This window comes from Dendrobates tinctorius, unplaced genomic scaffold (genome assembly GCF_039654945.1).
Source record: "Dendrobates tinctorius isolate UK_male_01 unplaced genomic scaffold, ASM3965494v1 ptg000075l, whole genome shotgun sequence".
In the NCBI taxonomy this organism is placed as follows: domain Eukaryota; kingdom Metazoa; phylum Chordata; class Amphibia; order Anura; family Dendrobatidae; genus Dendrobates; species Dendrobates tinctorius.
Window position 1 is genome coordinate 25,965,215 of NW_027361743.1, and position 15,707 is coordinate 25,980,921.

Genomic DNA, 15,707 nt, shown 5'->3' on the forward strand with positions numbered 1-15,707 from the left:
ATCCTCCATCCCATAGTCCCATGCCCATATACCCATCATACATATCCGCCATCCCATAGTCCCATGCCCATATACCCGTCATAAATATCCTCCATCCCATAGTCCAGTGCCCATATACCCATCACACATCCTCCATCCCATAGTCAACCATTATGACATCATAGTGAGCGGTGGGGCTTGCAACCTATGACGACATCAGCGTCACCATAGCAACCATTATGACATCATAATGAGGGGCGGGGCTTGATACACATTTTTCCCCATTATGTAGATAGGGGCAAAATTGTTTGGTGAATTGGAACACGCGTGGTTAAAATTTCGCCTCACAACATAGCCTATGACGCTCTCGGGGTCCAGACGTGTGACTGTGCCAAATTTTGTGGCTATAGCTGCAACGGTGCGGATGCCTATCCCGGACATACACACACACCCTTGAGCTTTATATATTAGATTGTATGGCAGTATTAATGGATTTATTATGCAGCTACCTGGGTATTGTATGTTGACCTAATTTGTCATCCACAAGACAGGGTTGCAAGGGCAGGAATAAAACTGATAGACGTGTAAGGCACCCACCTTCTATAATATTTTATTGTTAGTGTTTTTCTTGAGAGTTTTACTGAAATTAATTAAAGGTTATATTGCAGGGTTTTTTTCTTGTTATTTTGCTTTTAGGGCCTCACTCTATACTATTTTTCCCTTCAGGTACAGCTGTAGTCCCTCCCACCCTCTATAAGGGTAGTAATTTCAAATTTCGTTTACACTGATTACATCTGAATGTCATCTTTGTTTTTTCTCTCTTTTACAGCAGAGAAGGCACAACCTTGGGTCATGACAGCTCTTTTAGATCATGATCTTTGAAGTTGTTGACTGAATTAGTGATGGCTGGAATCATCTTAGAATTGGTCCATTCAAGCAGCCAAAGAAGTAAATGTGAGAGGGGCCTGTGTGGATATGAGCTATGCTGCACTGCGAGGAGACAAAGAGACTGTTTCTGATTGAAGGAAGTGCTGCTGAGGTGTTTGTTAGCAGGATGCCACAGGTACAAGCCAAGTGTCACCAGTGCTCATCTGTTTCTCTATGTCAACCTTCTGCATCATGTCTGTCACCTCTTAGGTATACTTTGTAGCTATCAATCTTATTGCCTCCCAATGAGTAAAATCCACTTGAACTGTTGTTGTTGTCCGACTGCATTACTTTTGCTATACCTGCCTAAAAATGGACTACACAATGAAAATATATTAGTACCTTTCCAGTGAAGTCATGTGTATGAAACCAACAAATAACCGTAAGGCCCTGTGCACACGGTGCAGATTCTGTGCAGTTCTACAGCAGATTTGGCCCTGCAGAACTGCACGTGATGTACAGTACCATTTAAGGCTATGTAAAACAAAAAACGCTGTGCACATGCTGCAGATTTTTCCACGCAGATTTGGTGCGGAATAAGGCTAAGTGCACACGTAGATTTTCCTCCTGCGGATTTTTCCGCGCAGATTTGAAAAAATCCGCAGGTCAAATGACCTGCATTTTTCCTGCGGATTTCTTCCTTTTTTATTGCGGTTTTCCAGCGGTTTTTGTGCGGTTTTCCCCCTGCGGATTTGGAGAATGGAGCAGGTAGAAAACTGCACAAAAGAAGTGACATGCTGCATTTTTTGTACCGCACAAAAACCGCGCGGAAAAAACCGCAGCGTCTGCACAGCAGGTTTTTTTTGCATTGATTTATATTGTACTGTAAATCACTTTGCGGATCTGCAGCGTTTCTGTGCCGTAAAATCCGCTGCGGATCCGCAGGAAAAATGCATCGTGTGCACATGGCCTAAAAGAAGCAGCATGTCGCTTCTTTTGTGCGGTTTTGCTGCAGTTTTCCACCTGCTCCATTATAGAAATCTGCAGGTGAAAACTGCAGGGGAAATCCGCACTAAACTGCACGTAAAACGCAGGTCATTTTACCTGCAGATTTAGCAAAATCTGCGTGGAAAATTCCACAGCAGAATCTGCACCGTGTGCACATACCATAAAACATTTTCACTGTTTGTAATGTGACTTGGCACAGTTGCCATTGGCGAGGCACTAGTCTGTTGTGCCCCGGCACATTACATGAAAGTGGAGGTCCTGATTGGGTGTGTGGACTTGTGTTGTGAGGCCATTATGCCCATGCAGGCCACATGTAACCAATATTTCTTGTTTGAAAGGAACAGATGTTTCAGAGTTCAGTGAAGGAGACCACAATCCAAAAACCCTTCCTGAACGGCAACTTGACATTGGTTGTATACAAGGGATAGCGGGTACAAAGTCTTATGGACTTTCCATGTACAGTTATAAGCATTTTCCACATAGTATCCTTCCTCTGAAGTATACGCCAGGGCATTCTACAGTGGGTACGGAAAGTGTTCAGACCCCTTTAAATTTTTCACTCTTTGTTTCATTGCAGCCATTTGGTAAATTCAAAAAAGTTCATTTTTTTCTCATTAATGTACACTCTGCACCCCATCTTTACTGAAAAAAAACAGAAATGTAGAAGTTTTTGCAAATTTATTAAAAAAGAAAAACTGAACTATCACATGGTCATAAATATTCAGACCCTTTGCTCAGACACTCATATTTAAGTCACATGCTGTCTATTTCCTTGTGATCTTCCTTAAGATGGTTCTACTTCTTCATTGGAGTCAAGCTGTGTTTAATTAAACTGATAGGACTTTATTTGTAAAGGCACACACCTGCATATATAACACTTCACAGCTTACAGTGCATGTCAGACCAAATGAGAATCATGAGGTCAAAGGAACCGGCCAAGGAGCTCAGACAGAATTGTGGCAAGGAACAGATCTGGCCAAGAAATGAAAAGAATTTCTGCAGTACGCTAGGTTCCTAAGAGCATAGTGGCCTTCATAATCATTAAATGGAAGAAGTTTGGGACCACCAGAAGTCTTCCTAAACCTGGCCGTCCAGCCAAACTGAGCAATTGTGGGAGAAGAGTCTTGTGTCATGGTTTGAACAGGGTTCTTGCCCTGCACTCACAGGGTTAAGTGTTCGTGGCCTCTTTCTGGATCTGGGAGGGGTATTTATACTCTCTTTACCAGGGTTCTCTGTCAGCTATACTGTTGTTCTGGTGTGTCTGACCCCTGGTGTGCGTGTATGCTGCATTGCTTGTTTGCTTCCCGTGTATGACCCGGCCTGTTCTCTCACTCTGTACTCCGTCTCTCGCTTTGGTACTACTGTCTTCTCCGGTTCTGACCTCCTGGCTTGGCTATAGTTACTCCGTTACAGTTTGTCCCTATTGTACCGTCTATTGCCCGTTCTGGTTTTCTGACCTATTGCTACGTCCTGACTATCCTTTCTGTCTAAACCCCGTGGTACTGTATTGCTATCTGGTGCTTTGACCCTGGCTTCGTCTGGTTTCTGTCTGTCTATGCCCCTTGGTAACATTGCCCCGTAGTTACCTTTCTAGGAGTTTCCCTGCAGCTCCTAGATCTGTGGAGCTTAGACCACACCCCCAGCAGTCATGTGCTTCAGGTCCTGATACTCTGAAGCACGCATCGTCACCGCTGCTGCCCTGCTCCACAGGTATCTGTGAGTACTGTCTTTGTACTCAGGGCACCCGCACTGGCACAGTGAGCAAGTGCAGTGCGGTGTTCCTGACATTATAGCTGACCATTTCAGTTCCCCCCCCCCTGAGAAAAAAAAAAAAAAAAAAAAAAGTGTGTTATCCTCATGGATCCCATACAAGCCTTGGCTGATCAGGTCAAGCACCTGACCCAAATGTTCCACAAACAATGTGGAACAGCGCATGATGGCCCATACCCAGCAACAGTTGGTGAATACAGTACAGGGGGCTGCCTCTACAGGGGATTCTTGTGCTGGGGATAGAGATGTGTCATTGGCATTCCCAGAATCTCCGGTCAAATTGCCAGACCTTTTCTCAGGGGATAAAAAGGAGTTCAGGTCTTTCAGAGAAGGATGCAAGCTTTTTTTTTCTCTGAGGCCCCGCTCTTCCGGGGATGAGTTCCAGAGGGTGGGGGTCGTCATTTCCCTACTTCGGGGGGCTCCACAGGCATGGGCTTTCTCTCTCTCTCTTCCTCTGCTCCTGAACGCATGTCTGTGAATTTGTTCTTTGAGGCTCTGGGGCACATTTATGATGAGCCTGATAGAGTGCGTCTGGCAGAGGATATGGTGATGACTGTGACACAGGGAAGGAACTCTGCTGAATGGTTCTGCTCTGAGTTCAGACGCTGGGCAGCGGAGGTCTCCTGGGATGACGCTGCCCTCCGGGGTTTGTTCTGTAGAGGCCTGTCCGAACGTTTGAAAGATGCCCTAGCCCTTCATCCCCCACCGGATTCTTTGGAGGACGCTATGATCCAGGCTGTCCGCATGGACCGTAGGCTGCGGGCAAGAGGGGTCATGCTGCAGGAGACCCCTTTATTCTCCAATCTGAGAGACTCTGCATCTAGTCCTGAGCCCATGGAGGTTGGTGCCACGTCATTGGAGGAAAAAGAGGAGACACCGAAGAAACAACCAATTGTGCTTTTACTGTGGATCCGCTGGACATTGGAGAAGGAACTGTCCTTCTTGCCCTTCTTCAGTGAAGCCGTTAGGAAAACGACTGAGTCTGGGTAACAATCGAGGAGGTTGCCCAGACTCCCAGGTACCCTTTTACTCGCTTACTAAAATTCTGCTTCCGGTGGAACTGGAACTTACAGGCGGTCCGGTTGGGACTACCGCCTTTGTTGACTGTGGTTCTTCTATTAATCTGATCGATGCCAAAGTTATGACTTTTCATAAGATAGGGACAGTCAGGTTAAAAGATCCTGTTAAAATCGTGGCAATTGATTCTTCTCCTATCACCCAGTAGGGAATTTGTTTCATGACTGATAATTTTTCCACGTGAGTGGAACCCACTTTCAGAGAAAAGGTAAGATGTTTTGTCATAAATAATCTGCCGGCTGGACTGATACTGGGTATGCCTTGGCTTCAACGTCACAATCCTACTATTGACTGGGTCACAGGGGAGATCATTCAGTGGGGTTGTATGGCTAATGGTCTATGTTGTAACTTGACAACCCTTGTCACCCCAGTAAAATCTGTGTCAGTGTCGTCTGTCGATCTGGAAGGTATTCCGGAGTGCCTGAAAGATTTTCAAGACGTATTTTCTGAAAGTGAGGCTGAGGCGCTACCACCACATAGACCCTTTGATTGTGCCATTAATCTAGTCCCTGGAGCCAAGTTACCCAAGGCTCGCCTGTTCAATTTGTCCGGGCCCGAACGTCTAGCCATGAAGGAGTACATTACTGAGAGCAGGGGTGGATTAAGGGTAGCCAGGGCCCGGGGCAGTTCAGACTCTGTGGGCCCCCCTCGTCACGTGACGGGGGTCACGAATCGTAGAGCCACACTCTACATAGAGAATAATGGGGCCTCCAGCACCGACCTCCACCCGCAGAGCCACACTCTACATAGAGAATAATGGGGCCTCCAGCACCGACCTCCACCCGCAGAGCCACACTCCACATAGAGAATAATGGAGCCTCCAGCACCGACCTCCACCTGCAGAGCCCCACTCCACATAGAGAATAATGGAGCCTCCAGCACCGACCTCCACCTGCAGAGCCCCACTCCACATAGAGAATAATGGAGCCTCCAGCACCGACCTCCACCCGCAGAGCCCCACTCCACATAGAGAATAATGGAGCCTCCAGCACCGACCTCCACCCGCAGAGCCACACTCCACATAGAGAATAATGGGGCCTCCAGCACCTACCTCCACCCACAGAGCCACACTCCACATAGAGAATAATGGGGCCTCCAGCACCGACCTCCACCCGCAGAGCCGCACTCCACATAGAGAATAATGGGGCCTCCAGCACCGACCTCCACCCGCAGAGCCGCACTCCACATAGAGAATAATGGAGCCTCCAGCACTGACCTCCACCCGCAGAGCCACACTCCACATAGAGAATAATGGGGCCTCCAGCACCGACCTCCACCCGCAGAGCCGCACTCCACATAGAGAATAATGGGGCCTCCAGCACCGACCTCCACCCACAGAGCCGCACTCCACATAGAGAATAATGGAGCCTCCAGCACCGACCTCCACCCACAGAGCCGCACTCCACATAGAGAATAATGGAGCCTCCAGCACCGACCTCCACCCGCAGAGCCGCACTCCACATAGAGAATAATGGGGCCTCCAGCACCGACCTCCACCCGCAGAGCCGCACTCCACATAGAGAATAATGGGGCCTCCAGCACCGACCTCCACCCGCAGAGCCGCACTCCACATAGAGAATAATGGAGCCTCCAGCACCTACCTCCACCCACAGAGCCACACTCCACATAGAGAATAATGGGGCCTCCAGCACCGACCTCCACCCGCAGAGCCGCACTCCACATAGAGAATAATGGAGCCTCCAGCACTGACCTCCACCCGCAGAGCCGCACTCCACATAGAGAATAATGGAGCCTCCTGCACCGACCTCCACCCACAGAGCCACACTCCACATAGAGAATAATGGAGCCTCCTGCACCGACCTCCACCCACAGAGCCGCACTCCACATAGAGAATAATGGAGCCTCCAGCACCGACCTCCACCCGCAGAGCCGCACTCCACATAGAGAATAATGGGGCCTCCAGCACTGACCTCCACCCGCAGAGCCGCACTCTACATAGAGAATAATGGAGCCTCCAGCACCGACCTCCACCCGCAGAGCCACACTCCACATAGAGAATAATGGGGCCTCCAGCACCGACCTCCACCCGCAGAGCCGCACTCCACATAGAGAATAATGGGGCCTCCAGCACCGACCTCCACCCGCAGAGCCGCACTCTACATAGAGAATAATGGAGCCTCCAGCACCGACCTCCACCCGCAGAGCCACACTCCACATAGAGAATAATGGGGCCTCCAGCACCGACCTCCACCCGCAGAGCCGCACTCCACATAGAGAATAATGGGGCCTCCAGCACCGACCTCCACCCGCAGAGCCGCACTCCACATAGAGAATAATGGAGCCTCCAGCACTGACCTCCACCCGCAGAGCCACACTCCACATAGAGAATAATGGGGCCTCCAGCACTGACCTCCACCCGCAGAGCCGCACTCCACATAGAGAATAATGGAGCCTCCAGCACCGACCTCCACCCGCAGAGCCGCACTCCACGTAGAGAATGGAGCCTCCAGCACCGACCTCCACCCGCAGAGCCACACTCCACATCGAGAATAATGGGGCCTCCAGCACCGACCTCCACCCGCAGAGCCGCACTCCACATAGAGAATAATGGAGCCTCCAGCACCGACCTCCACCCGCAGAGCCGCACTCCACATAGAGAATAATGGGGCCTCCAGCACTGACCTCCACCCGCAGAGCCGCACTCCACATAGAGAATAATGGAGCCTCCAGCACCGACCTCCACCCGCAGAGCCGCACTCCACATAGAGAATAATGGAGCCTCCAGCACTGACCTCCACCCGCAGAGCCACACTCCACATAGAGAATAATGGAGCCTCCAGCACCGACCTCCACCCGCAGAGCCGCACTCCACATACATGGCTGCTCTCAGTGTTCTGTGCTGTGCGCACAGGACCTGTGATGAGGTCACAGGAGGGGAGGAGACAGGGGTCACATGATCGGGGGCCCTGACACCTTACCTCCTGTGAGCTCATCACAAGCCTTTGCACGCTACCAGCAGCATCAGCGTTCACGCTACTTGTAGATGCTGCTGGTAGCAGAGCACATAATGCCACCCCCACGGTCACTCACTTTTAGGTGGGGAGAAGATGGAGTGCCATTGCAGCAGCCAGCAGGAATGTGGTGGGGGCCCCCTTAGAAGCTCTTGTGGTGGGGGCCCCGGGGCTGAAGCCCCGCCTGCCCGGCCTTTAATCCGGCCCTGCGCGGTGGCGGATTATAATGGGGCAATTTACTGGCCTGGGCTGTGGGCCCCTTAACCCCACTGGGCCCGGGGCAACTGCCCAAATTGACCTCATTATAATCCGCCACTGACTGAGAGTCTCCGCAAAGGGCATATTAGGCCTTCTGTTTCACCTGTGGCAGCGGGCTTCTTTTTTGTTAAGAAAAAAGATGGTGGTTTGCGGCCGTGCCTCGACTTTCGGGAATTAAACAAAATTACTGTGAAAAATACATACCCTCTCCCCCTAATTCCTGATCTATGTAACCATTTATGTGGGGCATATAACCTTATAAGAGTCCGTGAAGGGGACGAATGGAAAACAGCATTCCTGACGACTGAAGGGCTGTTCGAAAACTTGGTTATGCCCTTTGGTCTCACCAACGCTCCTGCTGTTTTTCAGAATTTTATTAATGTAATTTTCTCTGATTTAATCGGTCGTTTTGTGGTTATCTATTTGGATGACATTCTGGTGTACTCGGTGGACAGTCAATCTCACTTGCACCATTTGCGGATGGTTCTCATGAGACTGAGGGAGAATCATTTGTATGCCAAGCTGGAAAAATGCTCATTTTTCATGCAAGAAGTATCCTTTCTGGGGTTGATTGTGTCAGGAGAGGGGTTCCGCATGGATCCTAAGAAAGTCCAGGCTGTTACGGAGTGGGTGCAACCTCATGACTTGAAAGGGTTGCAACGATTTTTGGGCTTTCCCAACTTTTATAGGAAATTTATTAAGGGCTTTTCGCAGGTGGTAAAGCCTCTAACGGACCTCACTCTCAAGGGAGCTGATGTAAAAAATTGGTCTGTAGCTGCAAAAAACTCTTTCATGACATTAAAAAAGTGCTTTTCTTCAGCCCCTGTATTGGTACAACCCGACCCGTCAAGACCTTTTGTCGTGGAGGTTGACGCCTCGGAAGTGGGGGTGGGGGCAGTTTTGTCTCAGGGCCCTCCTACCCTTACTAACCTGAGGCCTTGCGCCTTCTTCTCTAAAAAATTTTCCTCTGCTGAGAGAAATTACGATGTCGGCAATAGAGAGTTGTTGGCGGTAAAGTTGGCTTTTGAAGAATGGAGGCATTTCCTGGAGGGGTCTGTTCATCCCATTACAGTCATCACTGATCACAAAAATTTGGCCTATATCGAGTCTGCCAAGAGATTGACCCCAAGACAGGCTCGGTGGGCACTTTTTTTTTTCTCGTTTTCAGTTTACCATCACATTCCGCCCGGGATCTAAAAAACATCAAGGCTGATGCCTTATCCCGAAGCTTTGATTCGGTGTCCCCTCCAGAACCTCCCTCCTCCATTCTTCAGCCAGGAGTAGTGGTGGCCGAAATCTCATCTGAGTTACAGAGAGGGATTTTGGAGGCCCAGGCTCGGGCTCCTGGTGGTAAACCCCCGGGTAAATTGTTTGTACCGGAACGTTTCCGTCTCGGACTTATGCAGGAATTTCATGATTCTGTGTTGAGTGCTCATCCTTGGATTGCAGCTACCTGGGGGGCAATTGCGTGGGATTTCTGGTGGCCCTCTATGGTAACAGATATTAAAAAGTTTGTGACTGCATGTGGGGTGTGCGCTCGTTCTAAAAGTTCTCAGGTCCGGCCGGCCGGGGAATTGGTGCCTTTGCCAATTCCGGATAGACCATGGACACATTTGTCCATGGATTTTATCACAAATCTTCCTACTTCCAGGGGCAACTCGGTGATATGGGTGGTGGAGGATAGATTTTCAAAACAAGCTCACTTTGTACCTCTCCCCGCGTTACCATCTGCTGAAACCCTGGCCCGCTTATTTATTCAGCATATAATTAGGTTACATGGAGTGCCTATGAATGTGGTGTCAGACAGAGGGGTACAGTTTGTAGCCAGGTTCTGAAGGGCTTTTTGCAAAAAGCTGGGGATTTCGTTGTCCTTCTCCTCTGCCTACCACCCAGAGTCTAATGGACAGACGGAGCGCACGAACCAATCGTTGGAGCAGATTGAGATGCTTGGCCTCTTCCTGGCAGGAGGACTGGTGTGAGGTATTGCCCATGGCAGAGTTTGCATTCAACGGTCGTGTGAGTCAGTCTACTGGGAAGTCTCCTTTTCAGGTCAACTATGGCTTTAACCCACATTTTGGAGAGTTTTCCCGTATGGATTCAGGTTGTCCTGGTGCTGAGGGTGTGACACAACGTCTTAGAATTCCTTGGAGGGAGGTTCAGAGGAATATTTCCAAGGCCCAGGAAAACTATAAGCGGTTTGCTGACAGGAGGAGGGGGCCAGGTCCAGCATTTGCAGTAGGGGAGAAGGTGTGGCTATCCACCCGCAATATCAAGCTTAAGACACCTTCTATAAAGCTGGGCCCCAAGTTTATTGGCCCATACAAAGTTGTGGAGGTTGTTAACCCAGTAGCCTACCGACTGCAGCTGCCCACCTCCTTTAAAATTTTTAATGTCTTCCACAGGTCCCTGTTAAAGCCTGTGGGGACGGTGAGAGAGGATCCCTCATCAAATGCTCCGCCAGTGCTGGTAGAGGGGCAGCTGGAGTATGAAGTAGGGCGCATTGTTGACTCCCGGTGGGTGCGCCGGAGACTCCAGTATCTGATACACTGGAAGGGGTACTCTCTGGAGGATCGGTCATGGGTTCCGGCCAGTTCGGTGCATGCCGATCGTCTGGTGCGGGCTTTCCACGCCAGATACCCAGACAAGCCTGGGGGTCCAGTGGCCCCCCCCATTAAGAGGGGGGTACTGTCATGGTTTGAACAGGGTTCTTGCCCTGCACTCACAGGGTTAAGTGTTGGTGGCCTCTTTCTGGATCTGGGAGGGGTATTTATACTCACTCTTTACCAGGGTTCTCTGTCAGCTATACTGTTGTTCTGGTGTGTCTGACCCCTGGTGTGCGTGTATTCTGCGTTGCTTGTTTGATTCCAGTGTATGACCCGGCCTGTTCTCCCACTCTGTACTCCGTCTCTCGCTTTGGTACTACTGTCTTCTCCAGTTCTGACCTCCTGGCTTGGCTATCGTTACTCCGTTACAGTTTGTCCCTATTGTACCGTCCTTTCTGTCTAAACCCCGTGGTACTGTATTGCTATCTGGTGCTTTGACCCTGGCTTCGTCTGGTTTCTGTCTCTGTCTATGCCCCTTGGTAACATTGCCCCGTAGTTACCTTTCTAGGAGTTTCCCTGCAGCTCCTAGATCTGTGGAGCTTAGACCACGCCCCCAGCAGTCATGTGCTTCAGGTCCTGATACTCTGAAGCACGCATCATCACCGCTGCTGCCCTGCTCCACAGGTATCTGTGAGTACTGTCTTTGTACTCAGGAAACCCACACTGGCACAGTGAGCAAGTGCAGTGCGGTGTTCCTGACACCTTGATGATAGAGTTAAAGAAGAACTACAAGATCACTGTGGCTGAAATTCACAGATGAAGTAGGGAGATGGGAGAAAGTTCCACAAAATCAATTATCACTGCAGCCCTCCACCAGTCGGGCTTTTATGGTGGAGTGGCCAGACTGAAGCCTCTCCTCAGTGCCAGATATATGGAAGCCCACATAGAGTTTGCTAAAAAAACAGATGAAGGACTTCCAAACTATGAGAAATAAGATTCTCTGGTCTGATGAGACTAAGATAGAAATTTTTGGTGATAATTCTAAGCGGTATGTGTGAAGAAAACCAGGTTCTGCTCATCACCTGCCCAATACAATCCCAACAGTGAAACATGGTGGTGGCAGCATCATGCTATGGGGGTGTTTTTCAGCTGCAGGGACAGGACGACTGGTTGCAATTGAAGGAAACATGAATGCGTCCAAGTACAGAGATATCCTGGATGAAAACCGCTTCCAGAGGGCTCTGGACCTCAGACTTGGCCAAAGGTTCACCTTCCATCAAGATAATGACCCTAAGCACATAGCTAAAATAACAAAGGAGTGGCTTCACAACAACTCTGTGACCATTCTTGACTGGCCCAGCCACAGCCCTGACCTAAACCCAATTGAACATCTCTGGAGAGACCTGATAATGGCTGTCCACCATCCAACCTGACGGAACTAGAAAGGATCTGCAAGGAAGAATGGCAGAGGATCCCCAGAAAAAATTGTTGCATCAATCCCAAGAAGACTCATGGCTATATTAGCTCAAAAGATTGCCAGCAGGGTCGATATAATTGCAACAGGTGGGACCAATTATTTGACACATTCCTCCTTCTTTTGCTGTCAGGTAATCTAGTACTATAGCATGTTGGTTAGCAACTATGATTAATTGTCTCTGTATTGTATTAGTTTCATTAAGAACATCAAGAATCTGGAAAATCTGAACATCCAGGTAGTCGGTAGCATCCACTAATTTATCCCACATTTGTGTTATGAAGGGGTATATTAGCATGCTACTGAATATTTTATTTGTTATCCCCATTTATACTAGATGCGGCCTACCATTTGGATGGGGCATATTGTCTGCAGCCCATCTATACAAAATGTGAAATGGAGCTGCTGCGGTGTCTGTTTTACTATGAGGAACTATGAAAGTGGCTGGTGTTAGTTTGACAAGAGTGCTTCTACTCAATACTGAGCAAAGAGTCTGAATACTTATGACCATTGTATGCACTAAAAGGTTGAAACAAGAGCGCAATAGGGTCTTATCCGGGTAAAATGTATAAATAGTAAAGGTATTATACTCACCTTCTCAAAGAGAAAGTAAAGCCTGTATAGTAAGTCAGCCTGCTGCACGTCCAACGGTCCACAGCGGAACCGCACCACAGTTAATAAGGAATAAATTCTTGGACTTTAAGTGCGCTGCCAGACAAATTCCATAACAACACAAGGTTAAAAAAGTTAACCCTTTAATCCCTACGCGTTTCGAAGCATAACGCTTCTTCTTCAGGGGTTGACACATGAATACAGAGAGCTGTCATTGCATTTATACATACTGTTCAAATTTGGCGCCATCAAAGACATGAGGTGCGCCGCAAAGGTCAAAGATCAAAGTAGTTCAAGCGTCTTGAAGAGTTCATAGAGGTTAAACGTTCCATAATTAAAAAAAAAAACAATTATATCTTTATTATATTTTGCAGATAAAAGAAAGAAGAGAAAGGAAAAAATGGGGAAAAAAATATTAAAAGAGGGGAGAAGGAAAATGAACCCACGACGTGAGGACAAGAAAAAGGATCAAAGTCCGACAGACATACCACTACACCAAGGAGAGTGCTCGGACTTAAAAAACAGATTATAATCCAACAATCGGAATGAATCTCCGCAATAAATATGTATAAAAGTAATAATAAAGTGATGCATATGTGTGTATGATTAAAAATACGTTAAAAAGGAATTTTGTATATGAATAATAAATGAAAAATTATAAAATTGTAAAATGTGTCACCATTATTTTATTTTAAATTCCATGAGAGATCAGTGGCGCAGGTCAATGGGCGAAAACGCACCCACAGAAAAAAGTACCTGCAGAAGAAACCAAGATCGCTCACAGCCCAAGACAAAAAAGAACAAGAAAAAACACAAACTTGGCACTTTCTTCTTTTTTCCATATTAACTAGTCCATGGTTAAAGTGGACCTCGCTATAATTTTTCCTCTCTTTTTTTTCAATTTTTAATGCGTTTTTAATATATTTATATAACGAATATCTCCAATCATTCAAAGTATTGGTGCCAAGTTTGTGTTTTTTCTTGTTCTTTTTTGTCTTGGGCTGTTTTCCCCATTTTTTTCATTTTTTCTTTCTCTTCTTTCTTTTATCTGCAAAATATAATAAAGATATAATTGTTTTTTTTTTAATTATGGAACGTTTAACCTCTATGAACTCTTCAAGACGCTTGAACTACTTTGATCTTTGACCTTTGCTGCGCACCTCATGTCTTTGATGGCGCCAAATTTGAACCGTGTATGTATAAATGCAATGACAGCTCTCTGTATTCATGTGTCAACCCCTGAAGAAGCGTTATGCTTCGAAACGCGTAGGGATTAAAGGGTTAACTTTTTTAACCTTGTGTTATGGAATTTGTCTGGCAGCGCACTTAAAGTCCAAGAATTTATTCCTTATTTACTTATGACCATGTGATATATCAGTTTATCTAATATACAGTGCCTTGCGAATGTATTCGGCCCCCTGGAACTTTTCAACCTTTTCCCACATATCATGCTTCAAACATAAAGATATCAAATGTAAATTTTTGGTGAAGAATCAACAAGTGGGACACAATTGTGAAGTTGAACGAAATTTATTGTTTATTTTAAATTTTTGTGGAAATGCAAAAACTGAAAAGTGGGGCATGCAATATTATTCGGCCCCTTTAACTTACCGTATTTTTCCGACCATAAGACTCTCTTTTTTTCCCCCAAAATTTTTGGGGAAAGTGGGGAGTGCATCTTATGGTCGCAATATACTAACCTCCAATCATGGCTGGAGGCTGGTGCGGTGCGGTGCGGTGGTGGCAGTAGGCGGGGCTCTGCGGTGCGGTGGTGGCAGTGGGCTGTGCTCCGGTGCAGGGGCAGCGGCTCCGCCGCATCTTCCCGGCGTCCATGTTCAAGGAGGCTACCGCAACATGGCGGCAGCCAGCAACGGATGTGCGGGGGGCCTCCGGGCTGCGAGGAAATGCCGGCGGAGCCGCCGCCCCTGCACCGAAGCACAGCCCACCGCCACCCTCACTCAGCACAGCACACTTGCCCCAGCCCAACTGCCACAGCACAGCCCACCAGCCCCAGGACAGCTGCCCAAGCCCAGCACAGCCCACCTGCCCCAGCCCATCCCACTTGCCCCAGGACAGCTGCCCCAGCCCAGCCCAGCTGCCCTAGCACAGCCCACTTGCCCCAGGACAGTTGCCCTAGCCCAGCACAGCCCACCTGCCCCAGCACAGCCCACTTGCCCCAGCACAGCCCACCTGCCCCAGTACAGCCCAGCTGCCCCAGCACAGAGCCGCCACCACTGCACCAGCCTGGAGCACTGAATGACCTCTGTGACAACTCCTCCACCTGTGCCAGATCCCTTCCCAGGTAAGCTGAATTTCGACTGTAAGACAGACCCCCATTTGACACATTATTATTATTTTTTTCCCTATTTTCCTTCTTAAAATTGTGGTGCGTCTTATGGTCCGGTGCGTCTTATAGTCCGAAAAATATAGTAATACTTTGTTGCATCACCTTTTGCTGCGATTACAGCTGCAAGTCGCTTGGGGTATGTCTCTATCAGTTTTGTACATCGAGAGACTGAAATTCTTGCCCATTCTTCCTTGGCAAACAGCTCAAGCTCAGTGAAGTTTGATGGATATCGTTTGTGAACAGCAGTTCTCAGCTCTTTCCACAGATTCTCGATTGGATTCAGGTCTGGACTTTGACTTGGCCATTCTAACACCTGGATACATTTATTTGTGAACCATTCCATTGTAGATTTTGCTTTATGTTTGGGATCATTGTCTTGTTGGAAGACAAATCTCCGTCCCAGTCTCAGGTCTTTTGCAGACTCCAACAGGTTTTCTTCAAGAATGGTCCTGTATTTGGCTCCATCCATCTTCACATCAATTTTAACCATCTTCCCTGTCCCTGCTGAAGAAAATCAGGCCCAAACCATGATGCTGCCACCACCATGTTTGAAGGTGGGGATGGTGTATTCAGGGTGATGAGCTGTGTTGCCTTTACACCAAACATATCATCTGGCATTGTTGCCAAAAAGTTTGATTTTGGTTTCATCTGACCAGAGCACCTTCTTCCACATGTTTGGTGTGTCTCCCAGGTGGCTTGTTGCAAACTTTAAACTACACTTTTTATGGATATATTTGAGAAATGGCTTTCTTCTTGCCACTCTTCCATAAAGTCCAAATTTGTGCAGTGTACGACTGATT

General features: G+C 48.0%; 1 long non-coding RNA gene across 1 annotated transcript; it reads left to right on the plus strand.

Moving 5' to 3' along the window:
* Window positions 1-822: 822 nt before the first annotated feature.
* On the plus strand, window positions 823-13,231 carry LOC141096617 (uncharacterized). Its single transcript, XR_012233724.1, has 2 exons — window positions 823-1,042; window positions 12,935-13,231. It is a non-coding gene; the product is annotated as an uncharacterized lncRNA (long non-coding RNA).
* The last annotated feature ends 2,476 nt before the right edge of the window (window positions 13,232-15,707 follow it).